Here is a 14083-nt window from a genome sequence, read left to right as displayed (position 1 = left end):
CATTAAAAAACAAAACAAAACCTATTCGCTAAAACACAACACCCATTCACAAAAACCAACCAAACAAAACTCTCTTAGCAAACTTGAAATAGAAAGGAACATCCTTAGCATGGTAGAGAGTATAAATAGAAATTTCTCATGTGGGCTTTTAAGAGCTGAGTCAGTAAAAACCACCCAATTCATTTGTTGCAATCAGACTTGACGTAAGAAAACTGGGCTAAGAGTCCTGAAGTTCACTCATCACCAAAGGTTGTGAATCCCCTCATGGGAATGTGATATTACAGAAAATATAATTTCTCAGAGCAAGCAATTACTGAGTATCGCCTCAAAACTGTTATAGTTCCTGAAAGATAATATTAAGTATTTGAAATCTAGTAAACAAAAAAAGAACTTCTAGAAATAAAAACTCCTCAGGTAACTTTTTATGAAATCTAGTGAAGGAATAAATCCTGATCCCAAGAGGTCTTGACCCTAACTTCAGCTAAGCTTTATAATCTTGGCAACTTCAAATGCCTCACAAACATTTATAATATTTATCTTTGATTTTTACCTGTATGAGCCAACAATCCTCATCCTTCTATGTTTCTTGTTATTGATTGCTAATAAGCTTTTAATCTCTGACTTGATTGTCTTAATCCAGATGTTATTTTTAAAAAGGAACTTATTGGGCATGACATTTATTGAATCTAAGATTATATGGTTTATAACGTTCTTTGTAGTATCCATTAAAAGTTCGGTAAATTTCAACATTAACCATGCAATGTGAAAAGAATTACATTAAAAATCAGAAACAACAACAACAACCAGAAACAAGGCAAGGACGCCTGCAAGACCTGCCTCTTTTCAATATTATTGAAACCTCTGCCGCTGCACTAAGAAAACGTAGTGCACGGTAAAGTATTGTAAAGGAAAAGAAAATACTGTCACGATTCACTTGTATTGTCCTTTACATAGACTTCCAAAATACATAGATAAATATCAGATTTTAAGAGCAAATTTAGTGAAGTAGTTATGTATACAATAAGTTTGAAAAGGAAAATTGTATTTCATATACCAAAATATGTAGAAATATATACTTTATAACATATCTTTGATAAAGTCATCATTTATGGGCAATTAAGAAAAAAAATCATCTAGTATAATACCCAGCAATGAATTGCAGTTTCAACCTTTATGCTTGGTCACTGTCTGCTGTTTGGCTTTGGCATTGCATGTGAAAAAGCCCAATGTCCACTGTAATGTCATTTTGATATTCCTGAACATGTGTGATCATAAATTAATCAAAACTTTTAATCTCAAAGAAATCATGCTGTAAAAATCACTAAAGAAAGTGAATTTTGTAAGAGCCCCAGAATTAGAATTTTATGATGTATGTATGACTCTATTAAAAAAACAAAAACAATTATTTCCTTTTCTGTATCCACTTTATAATTATAAACTTAATAATACTGTATAACATACTGGCCAATACATTTCTCTGTTTTGTTCTCCATGTACTCACAATGATTATACCTCTCTTCCCAGCGTTACGTTAAATTCTGCACGTGCAAAAGCCATGACCTCTAGTTCTTGGGCGTACAATTCAACGACAATCATGATATTAGAAATGTAATATACGCTAAAGAGAAGTGCAGGGAAGAATTAATGTGGAAAAAAAATAAAAGGACAGGACAAGAAGAGAGAGACGCTAATGAAGAGCTGACACATATGCTAAGTCTTAGACTGGGTTCTCCAGTGAAGCAGAACCAGTGCAGTACAGAGAGGTTTCGATCAGAGAAGAGTTCTATGTCCATGGTTCAGATGTCAAATTAGAGTGCTTTCCTGTCTCACGTGGCTGCTGGAGCTGACCAATCTAAGACCAGCAGATCCAACTGCAGGGCTCTGATTGCAGAGGCAAATGTGTCCAAGGTTGGAAGTAAGATAAGAGTGTGCTGACTACTTCCAAATGGACAGGTTATATGAGAGGCCACTGACTCGAGTCTGAAAAACCGGAGGTCTTATGACTGCTAGATGCTGGATCTCGGGTCAGCAAAAAGCCAGCAAGCTTTTACACAGCATCCACATATCTTGGGAGCAGGCCACACCCCCAAGGAAACTTTCTTTCAACTGATTAACTACTCAGAGCAGTTCTAATCCGGTAAATGATTACATCGCATTAAGTCTCATCTGGGGATTACTACGTCTTATCTGCCAAACCACTGACAATTTAGCACAGGCGAGTTGGCTAGACACACTATCATGTGGTCTCAAGACTTTACTGAGGACTTGGAACCATACAAATGATAAAATTTAAAAGTCAGGTTATAAAATAGCGTGTGAAATGCTATCAATTTTTGTAAAAAAAGTAAACTAACAATGACAAAAACAAATGAGTAAGTGTACAGAGTCATACAGGTACACTTATATTAATGGGGAATCTATCCAAAAGATTTACACAAAAGGATTAGTGGTTATTTTTTGTGGTCTCTGTGCTTTTTGTTTTCTTTGTTCCTACTTCTCTTTCCTAAATAAACATGTGCTATTATTATAATTAAGGAACGATAAATTTAAAGTCTGAGATTACGCGTCTGGCCAGTAAGAAGTAGCAAGATTCAGACCACAAAAATATCTGCAAAATACTAACATAAAAGTTTTTTAGACATTGGAAAACAGATAGGAGAGCACTGATACCCCTGAGAAAAGGGAAAGAAAGAAGGTGAGCTACTGATTCAACCCAGAGGAAAGCAATTTGAGATCCTGGCACAGGTATGGAAGAATGGGCCTATTATATTAAGGAGTTAACAAATCAACTCCAATCGATGGCAAATCTTAGCGAAGCTATAGGCAGGTTAGAACTGCCCCCTTGGAAGTTCCCAGACTAACTCTTTACAGGAGTAGAAAGCCCAGCTTTCTTCCCTGGAGCCTGGTAGTTTCAAACTGCCACCTGGTGGCTCACAGGCCAACATGTAACCACTAAGCCACCAGGGCGCCTCTCGAACCAAGTAGTCAAAAATCAGAGACTGCGGATAATCAGCTGCCTAAAATGTGTGGTGCAGAGCGACTGGAAAGGAGCAAGTCATTGAGATACCAAGCTCCAGAAATCTGCACAGTGCAGTTAAAAACCATTTGCTCCTGATTAGGGTAAAATCCTTGAGCCACACAAAGAAAATAACCCAGAGGAAGAAAAATATTGGAGATCTGAGCAATGTCCAGAGCAACAATTTTCACATTTCCTATAGTCAGGATAAAGGGGCTTTGTTAAATATTATGACAAGGTTGATTGTCTTAATAGGCTAGATGAAAAACCAACCCCAACCCCAACCCCCACCCACAAACCACAAAGTCTATTCTGACCCCTAGAGACCTTGTATATGGTTTTTGAGACTATAACTCTTACCTGAGTGCATTGCCTTAACTTCCTCCCATTAGGTGGCTAGTGCGTGAATTGCTAATCTTGTGATTAGCAGTCCATTGTTTACGCGACTCTCACTGCCATTAAGCCATGCTGACTCATAGTGGCCCTATAGGACAGGGTAAAATTGCCCCTGTGAGTTTCTGAGATTCCAACTCTTTACTAAAGTAGAAAGGCCTGTCTTTCTTCCATGGAGTGACTGGTGGTTTTGAACTGCTGACCTTGCAGCTAGCATCCAATGCATGAACACTACTCTACCAGCACTTTTTTACTCCAAACTAGCACAACATAAAAGACTCATAGACCTGTCTCAAAATAACTTCAAAATAAGCCTGAAAATGATATAAAAAAAAGAACTGGAAATAATTGACTGTCATAACAAAGTTCAATGCTTTTAAAAGGAACATAATAAAATCTAGTACTCAGAGATCTAAAATTTATAATAATTGGCATAGAATAAAAAATAAAAGTAGTCGCACCACAAAACAAGAAAATGTGAAACATAGCCAAGAGAAATTACAATAAAGAGAAACAGACCAAAAAATGACAAAGAGGAAGAAATGACCATACAAACACATAGTTATTATAAGCATCTCAATATGCTCAAGAATGTAATGGAATACATCAACATAATGAGGGGAAATAGAATATAAAAACAAATAAAAACTCTAGAGATGACAAACACAATATTTGAAATTTTAAAATTCTACTAGATGGGATTAACAACTTAGACCTCTCAAAGGAAAGATCAGTAAACCTAGAGATGTAGCAAGATAGTTCATCTACAATGAACTGGCGGAAAGTACATTTAAAAAAATTAATAAATTGAGGCTGAGCACACAGAGTGACAGCATACATGTAACTGGAAGTTCAGCAAAAAAGGAAAGAACACACAAATGTTTAATAACCTAATTTTCCAAATTATAAAATATAAGACTAATGAAAGTATTGATACTAGACTTCCAGCTCATGATTGTACTAATTTATTCCAAATAAAATGTGTTTAAACATGTTTCTGTGATCAGTGGATGACTGCAGACAAATTTTCTCAATAATATACAAATCTTAGTCTCAAAAAAAAAGTCCAAATCAAAACAATGGTATGTTGAGGATCTGTGGAGTCAGTTAAATTCAAGAGAGAAGGTTCTGTGAGGAAGGTTGTGGTGAGGGTGTTTTGTGGCCTCAAAGAAGTAGTCTGAATAGATTTTCTTGAAGGATAAAGTAGGCTTATCCAAGACGTTTACAATGCAGGTTTGAGAAAGTTGAAAGCTACATTGATGGGGGAAAGTCAGGAAAGTTGTTGTGAGAAATTGTTTGCCATCACAACAATTCTTCTGTACAATCTTCATGGTTAGCCAACGGCAGGTTTACAAGCACTTGATTGAGAAGGTTTCTTGCATCCACTTCATGGCTCTGGTTTTTGACACATTAGGCTTCTTCTTGTTTCCCAAGCTCAAACAACATTTACTAGGAACAAGAGTTAAATCTTCTGAGGATGCTCAAATTGACTTGAAAAGGTATAAATTAAAGAGCACAGAATTCTTTTGGAAAGGGCTAGAGAGATGAAAACATTGCCACTAGAAGTGTAGGCGTAGATGGAAATATGCGGAGAAGCAATAGCTTCACATTTTGATACTTTTGTTTAATTAAAAGTTTCTATGATTTGGCAGCAATATATTTTTTAATTCACCCTCATTTATTAGTCGACAGCCCCCCTAAAACTCAATAACCTTCAAGCAAGGTAAGTACAAAGAAAACCACATAAAAATATACCTTAATAAAAAGGCTAAAAGCCATTTCTTTTATTCTAAAATATTAAAAACAACCAAAAAATTTAAAAACATATCCACTAGACGGCTAAAATTTAAAGGACTGAAATACCAAGAAGATGGAGCTCTCGTATATTATTTGTGAGAAAATTAAATGGACAGCACTTTGGAAGTCAATTTAGTCAATTCTTATAAACTTCAATATACATTATCTTTATAATCCAAAAATTCCAATCCTACAGAGAAATATTCCAAATTCAACTCTAATCCTAGGAGAAATTAAAATTTGTGGCCACATAAAGGTATATATACTAAAGCTGATAACAACTTTATTAATAATAACCTCATTATTTTTTCATTACTGAAAAAATGCCCATCATTTTATAGATGAATTTTTTAAACTGTGGTATATCTGTACAATGGAATGCTGCAAATCAATAAAAAGGAATGCATTATCGAGACATCTAACAGCATACATGTCTCAAACTATGACATGAACCAAAGAAGCCAGATGCAGTAGTATACATACCTATGATTCAATTTATATGAAACTCTAGAAGAGACAAAAATTGTCTATACTAATAGGTAATAGAGGAGCCCTGGTGGTGTAGCGTTTACATATTGGGCTGCAATCTACAAGGCTAGTAGTTCGAATCCACCAGTCACTCCATGGGAGAAAGACAAGGCTTTCTAATCCATAAAGAGTTACCATGTCAGACACTCACAGAGCAGTTCTATCCTGTCTTATAGGGTCACTGTGAGTTGGCATTGACTTGATGACAGTAACTTGAAGTTTGGAATGGAAAATTAGAAGAGAGTATTTTCCATCATGATGATGGAGAGTATTGTCCATGATGAGACACGATGGATTTAAAAAGAATCATTTTATTGGGGGCTTGCACAACTCTTATCACAATCCACACATCCATCCATTGTGTCAAGCACATTTGTACATTTGTTGCCAATATTCTCCAAACATTTTCTTTCAACTTGAGCTCTTGGTATCAGCTCCTCATTTGGATTTTTCAGAGGTGATAAAAATGGTTTGCGACTTAAGTATGTTATCAGTTACATATGTGAATAATTTGACAAATCCCATCAAAAGCTACAATTGAATGGGTGCCTAATATAGTATGTAAACTATACATGAATAAAATTGTTCTAAAAACAAGCAGAATTAGAACTTTATCGCTGATAGATCTAAAATCCTTAAATGGAAAAGATTTGCAGAAACACACAGAAGGAAAACAGGATGTAAGAAAAAGCTGAAAGAAAATGGCAAGCCTCAAGCTGTAATATTGAAGGATTCTACAGACAAAGTATTGAAGAATGTAAGAAGCATAAAAAAGAGAGAAGGCATATGTAGAGTCACTATCCCAAAAAACATCTGGTTAGCATGCAACCATCTCAAGAGGATGCATGTAACTAAGAACCAATGGTACTGAAGGAAGAAGTCCAAGTTTCACTGAAAGTATTAGCAATAAACAAAGCTCCAGGAATTGATAGGATACCAACCGAAGTGTTACCAGCTTGGGAAACATCAGAAGCACTCATTAGTCTATGCTAAGAAATTTATAAGACAACTACATGGCCAACCAACTGGATGAGATCCACATTTGTTCCAATTTTAAAGAAAATGATCCAACAGAGGCAGAAATTATGAACAATATCACATGCAAGCAAAGTTTTGCTGAAAATAATTGATTAACAGTTGCACATTGGCAAGGGCTTCCAGAAATTCAAGCCTGATTTGGAAGAGGATGTGGATGAGGAATCTCATTGCTAACATTAGAGGGCTCTTGATCGAAAGCAGATAATAACAGAAATATGTTTACTTGTGTTTTATTGATTATACAAAAGCATCTGACCATGTGGATCATAGCAAACTATGGATAGCATTGAAGAAAAGTAGAAATTTCAGAATACTTCATTGTGCTCATGTTGAACCAAGAGGCAGTTGTATCAATAGAACAAGGGAATATTGCATGGTTTAAAATCAGGGCTGTAACCTTTCTCTGTGCTTATTCAGTTCGCACGCTGAGTAAGTAATCTGAGAAGCTAGATGGTATGAAGAACATGCCATCAGGACTCGAGGAAGGCTTAGTCACATCCTGCAGTGAGCAGATGACAGAGCCTTGATTTCTGAAAGTAAAAAGGATGTGAAGCACTTGGTCATGACAACCAAACACTTCAGTATAGATTTCAGCTCAATGTAAAGAAAACCAAAGTTCTCGTAATGGAAACAAGAGATATCATCATGATAAATGGAGAAAAGATTGACATTGTCTCGGATTTCATTTTGCTGGATCCACAATCAACATTCCTGGCAGCAACAAGAATTGTGTTTGGCAAATCTGCTACCCGAGACCTCTTGATTGACAGACAAGGATGTCACTTTGAGGACTAAGGTGCTCCCGACCCAAGCTATGATCTTATCAATCACCTCCTCTGCATGTGAACGTGGGACAAAGGATAAGGAAGAGCAAAGAATAATTGATGCATTTAGATTATGGTGTTGGTTGGCACCAGATGATGGTATTGAAATACCATGGATTGCCAAAAGAACAAGCAAATATGTCTTGGAAGAAGTAGAACCAGAATATTCTTTAGAAGTAAAGATAGTGGACTTTTTCTGAGTACCTTGGACATGTTATCAGGAGACGCCAGTCCCTGGAGAAAGAGACTGTGCTTGGTGAAGCAGAGGGGCAGTGAACAGAGGAAGGCCCTCAAGGAGATGGATGGACACAGTGGCTGCAAGAAGGGACTCAAACATAATCACAATTGGGAGGATGGCTCAGATGGGGCAGTGCTTTGTTCTGTTGTACACAGAGTTGCCATGAGCTGGAGCCGACTGGCAGCTAACAACAACATATCCATAGGAGAATAAAAGGCTCACAAGTGAAAGAATTGTGTCTCTCAAAAATACGTGTTCTAATGACTAATTCCTCTACTTGTAGATTAATACTATTTGGGAGCAGAGATTTCTTTGTGCTGACAAGCTGATAGCAGTGTAGTGTATGTCTGAAGCCAATCTCCTTGAGTTAGAAAATTAAATTAGACACCGTGAAGCAGGCAGAGATGGATGCAGCAGGAGGCAGATGCCATGTGAACATAAAGCTCTATACGGAACAAAGGAACCGACGCTGAAAAGAGAACAGGACCTCCCCACAGAACCGACAAAGGAGAGAATTTAGAGTTGGTGTCCAAAATCAGAACCTTTAGCCTCCTCACTTGTGAGAAAGCCAATGTGTATCTGCTAAAGCCACCCACTTGAGTTACGTGTGTTATAGTAGGACTAGATTATAAAGAGAAGTCCTGGTTGCGCCATGGTCAGAAGCATGGCTGCTAACAAAAAGGTTGGCATGTGAACTCACTAGTTGTTCCCTGGGAGAAAGATGTGGCTTTCTGCTTCCAGAAAGACTCCCCACTGCCATCGAGTCAATTCTGACTCATATCGTAGTAGAAGAATGATTTCTGAGATTGCAAATCTTCCTGGGGGCAGACAATCTTGGAAACGGAGCACAGTTCTGCTCCTCTCGGGTTCTGCTAAGTCAGACATGACTCCAGGGAAGAGGTTTAGATTACTGACAATCTGCACAAGGACACTGTCATGTGCACACATACAGAGATCCCCAGGGAAAAAGGATCACAAGAGGAAAGCGTCAAAGGCTTGACTACTGGTTAGACCTTTTGGTCTCTCTGCCTTAGACAGAACTGGAGACTTGCCCCTTCCTTTGCTCAAGGCAGTTGAGTGGCTAAACGTGCAGCTCCCGAGAGGTGCCCCTCGATTCCCAAGTGGGCTGTGTCATCCATGGCAACATGACTTAGTTAATTCACTTCAGTTGGCCTCAGTTTCTACATAAAAATAATAGTGATCAATTTAGCAAGATGTTTTTGAAAGCACTTTCAAGTGCACAGCATTGTTATCTACTTTTTTTTAAAAATGCTATTTTTAACTTGTTGTTCTGTTAAGCATTGAATGACACGACATTCTGTTAACTGTGCGACATAGTGATTAAGCAGGCTGTTTTGAGAAACCCTGATATAGCCAGTTGAGTCAGGGTTTTCTATGATGAACGCTGAATTCATAGCCTGAGTTCTCCTAACCCAATTCAACTCCGAGGTCAGCCTCTGGAAGAAATGCACATCTAATGAGGTGGCAGAGCCATGTGGCATGCCTCCACTCTCATGTGACTTGCATTTTACACGTAATAAGCAGGCTTTAAAGATTATTTTAAGGGTAATTTCAGATGTTGACAGGCACAATGAAGAAAATGAAGCATTAAAGATGGCTGTGGAAGGGCTGCTGATATAGATAGGGATTTCAAGGGTGGACTCTCTCAGGCGGTAACTCCACACCAGTACTGGGATCAAAAGAAGGAGCCAGACATGCAAAGAGCTGGAAGAAGAGCATTGTTGGCAGAGGGGAGATAGCACCTGCAAGAGCCTTACATTTGTGTCCCAACGCTTCCCTAACAAAGTACTGGAAACTGAAACCTTTTAAGAATAGAAATGTCTCTCCGGTATTTCTGGAGGATAAGAGTGTGAAATCCAGGTATTAGCCATGTTGATCCCTTCTGAGGACTTTGAGTGATGGCTAGCAATCTTAGGTGTTTCTTGTCTTTTTTTTTTTTAATCATTCTATTGGGGGCTCATACAACTCTTATCACAATCCATACATATATCCATTGGGCAAAGCACATTTTTACATTTGTTGCCATCATCATTCTCAAAAGATTTGCTTTCTACTTGAGCCCTTGGTATCAGTTCCTCATTTCCCATCTCCCTCCCAGCTCCCCACTCCCCCATGAATCCTTGATAATTTATAAATTATTATTTTGTCATATCTTACACTGGCTGACATCTCCCTTCACCCACTTTTCTGTTGTCCATCCCCAGGGAGGAGGTTATATGTAGATCTTTGTAATTGGTTCCCCCTTTCCACCCCACCCTCCTTGTATTGCCACTCTCAACACTGGTCCTGACGGGATCATCCGCTCTGGATTCCCTGTGATTCCAGTTCCTACCTGTACCAGTGTACATCCTCTGGTCTAGCCAGATTTGTAAGGTAGAATTAGGATCATGATAGTGGTGGGGGTTGGGGGGGTGGGGGGAGGAGTTAGGAACTAGAGGAAAGCTGTATGTTTCATCATTGCTACACTGCATCCTGACTGGCTCATCTCCTCCCTGCGATGCTTCCAGAAAGATATGTCCATTTGCCTACAGATGGACTTTGGGTCCCCACTCCAAACTCCCCCTCATTCACAATGATATGATTTTTTGTTCTTTGATGCCTGATACCTATCCCTTCAACTCCTTGTGATCGCACAGGCTGGTGTGCTTCTTCCATGTGGACTTTGTTGCTTCTGAGCTAGATGGCCGCTTGCTTACCGTCAAGTCTTTAATACTCCACATGCTATCTCTTTTGATAGCCGGGCTCCATTAGCTTTCTTCACATTTGCTTATGTACCTGATTTATCTTAAGCGATCGTGTCAGGAAGGTGAACATCATGAAATGCCAGTTTAATAGAACAAAGTGTTCTTGCATTGAGAGAGCACTTGAGTGGAGGCCTAATATCCATCTGCTACTTTAATACTAAACCTATAAATATATGTATATAGATCTATTTCCCCATCCTCATATATAAATATATTTATATATGTACATGCCTTTATTTAGACCTGTATAAATGCCCTTTGTGTCCTAGCTCTTTCCTCTATTTCATTTTACTTTCCTCTTGTCCCACTATCATGTTTGGCCTTCATTTGGGTTTCAGTGATTTCTCTCGGTTACATTATCTTTGATTATGCCCTACGAGGCCTCCTACACCCTCCTCACCACTGATTTGGATCACTTGTTGTTCCCTGGACCCTGGGTTTGTTAACACCACTTCCTTTCCCCCCACCTGCCCCTCTCCCATGTCCCCTGGAACTGTCAGTTCATTGTTTTCTCCTCTAGATTGTTCATCCAGCCTATCTTATTTAGACAGACCTACAGAGATAATAACATGCACAAAAGCAAGACAGAGCAACAAAAGAAAACAAAACATCATCAACAACAACAAAAAGCCAATGACAAAAACCAACAACAACAAAGAAAAGCCTGTAGTTAGTTCAAGGACTGTTTCTTGGCCTTTAGGAGTGTTTTCCTCGGGTTTGATGGGGTGCCACACCCTGGTCCCAAAGTCCAGTTTGGGTATTCCCTGGGGACTTCATTGCTCTGTTCCCCTTGCTGTTCAGTTCCATGCCCTTAACGTTTTGTCTCGGTGTGATGGGATCAGATCAGGCGCAATTCCCACACTGTGTCTCCAGTGTTGTCCCCTGTAGGGCTCTGGGTCAGTAAGGGATGTCCTGTCTCATTGTGGGCCGCCTGTATGGTCTTCTCTGTGGATTGGCTACTCTGAGGAGCGGGGATCTCTTTGTCAAGGCCTGGTGGGCCAGGATGTGCTCCACTCTCTCTTCCTCCTCTTCATTTGCTCCCGTGCCTTCCATCGCCTTTTGGTGTTTCCTGCATCATTAAATGCTTGTCCTAGAATTCTATGGTAACCCAAGAATGGATTTTTCTCCTTCAACTCTTTCAGCTGGAGAAATACCAGGTGTGTGCTTGCTCTTTGGATTTCTAGCTCTGTCTATGCATGTTTCATTGTAATACTTTGTCTTCTCCAGCTGCACTTCAAAATCTCGAATCAGCCCCCCCACCCCCATTTCATTGTGAATTGCATGGAAGTTTACAGAGCAATATGTTCTACATTGACTCATGCATAAACAGTTGCTGAATGTACTATCATGTATTCCATTTCCTCGTGTACAGCTCTCACGTCATTATTTCTTCCATTTGCTTCAGCTACTCCTGGCCCAAAGAGCAAGTTCCGGAGTCTTTTCTCACATCAGTTTGGCCTTTCTGTTTTGGTCATTTGAACGGCCTCTGCTTTAGCTGTGTCTGCCATCATCCCACAGTCCCTAAGGACTTTGGCCGTTCGTGTTTACTCCGCGCTCAGGACTGGCAGTAGATGGCTGTAGTGCTGGTTCACTCCAGTGGGAGCTCACAGCAGCTCCATAGGACAGAAGGGCACTGCCGCCCGGGGCTCCTGGGCCAGCATCTCTGCAGGAGGCAGTCGCTGGGTCTTTTTTCCGGTGGAGCCACGCGTGGCTGGCGTGAGCCACTGCCTCTCAACTTTGTATTACTACAGCCAGGTGTCTGCAGTCAGACCTCCTTGACACAGCTAGCTGCAGCTGCACTTGTTCTAAGACTTGCGGCTGTTGGTTAGGTCACAGTGTAAAATCTAGTCTAGTGCTCACCCACTATGGACACTCATTGTTGCATGACCCTCATAGTGGGGCCGGCCATATGGTCTTCTCTGTGGATTGGCCGCTCTGAGCGGGAATATTGTCCTGAGGGCTTGGTAGGCTAGGATGTGCTCCATTCTCTCCCCCTCTCCCGGAGGTGTAGCTTCAGTGCTGTCCTCTGAAACAAATTCTTCTGGGGGGAGCGGCAGGTGTCTACATAGCTGGGATTGAGGGTCTCCTGTCTTTTTTTTTAATTTTTAAGGGGTTTCTTGTCTTATACATGTCTTACTCCAACCAACGCCTATGTCTTCATAAGGCCATCTTCCCTCTATGTCTCACTATGTCTCCATACCTGTCTCTTCTCCTCTTTGACACTGGTCATATAGGATATGGACTCAACCTATTTGGGTATGACCTTATGCTAACTCAACGGATAGCATCTTCAAAGACCCTATTTCCAAACAAGGTCAAAATCACAGGGACCAGGATTCGGACTTCAACTGTCTTTTCCAGTGATACAACTCAATCCACACGAAGTCTGTAAGGATAGACCCCAACTATGGCTAGAATGGCCAGTTCATCCTGTTTAGTCTTGAGCCTTTCCAAATTAAAAGTCTCAAACTACCCTTACTCTCTCTCTATCCACCTCCCAAACCCTGGGAAAAACTAGAAAAACAAGAAAGCTAAAACTTATTTACACTCATAAGGAGAACAAGTTTCCAAGAGAAAAAATGGGTGAAAGTGCTGAGTAAATATTTCATATAAAATTAGTAAACATATTAAAATGTTAATTCATTGTTAATTCAATAACTAATAATATCAGGATTCTTAAAATACAATTACATGCTTACTACACACCAAGCATTTTAAAAAATGCAAATGTCAATGATGTGGTACAGCTGACACACTTATAGATTGCTAGTGCCTTTGTAAAGCACTACTGTGTCTAGAAACATGTATTAAAAACCCATAAAATATAATTTGACATAATCATCCAATGCAAGATTGTATGTGAGAAACTCTTTGAGATATTAATCTAAATTATAGCAAAATTGGTAAACTTTAAAAGTGGAAAGAGACAAGGCTGATGAATAAATTATTATATATCAACTGAATGGAATGGACAATCATTTAATATGATTCTAGACAATGTAGCAAAAACCAAAACAAAACATTGAGTCCATTCCTACTCATCATGACCACATGTGGGATTTCTTAGGTGATAAATCTTTACCACAGCCTCAACTTTCTCCTGAGCCGTGGCTGATGGGTTTGAACTGCCAGTCTTGTGCTTACCTGACAGCACTACCAGAGAGAATGTTAAAATATCTTTAAAATGTATCTACTAGAGAGTTTAAAATAGAAAACTGTATGTACTCTGTGATTTAAAAGTTTGTGGAAAAGGTATCTGTGTTTAAACTCGCAACACTGAAAGTAACGGTTTTAAATTAATGGGATGATTTTCCCCCTGTCTTTACCTCCTCCTTTGTAGTAGTTGGAAAGTATGGACTTGATAGAAATGAAGCTGGAGATCAAATAATAGAATTTTGCAAGATCCACAATTTGTTCATAGCAAATACCTTTTTTCAACAATACAAAGGCAATGCTACACATGGACTTCTAAAGATGGAATACA

Source organism: Tenrec ecaudatus, chromosome 5, assembly GCF_050624435.1.
Source record: "Tenrec ecaudatus isolate mTenEca1 chromosome 5, mTenEca1.hap1, whole genome shotgun sequence".
Taxonomy (NCBI): Eukaryota; Metazoa; Chordata; class Mammalia; order Afrosoricida; family Tenrecidae; genus Tenrec; species Tenrec ecaudatus.
This window is presented reverse-complemented; position numbering follows the sequence as displayed.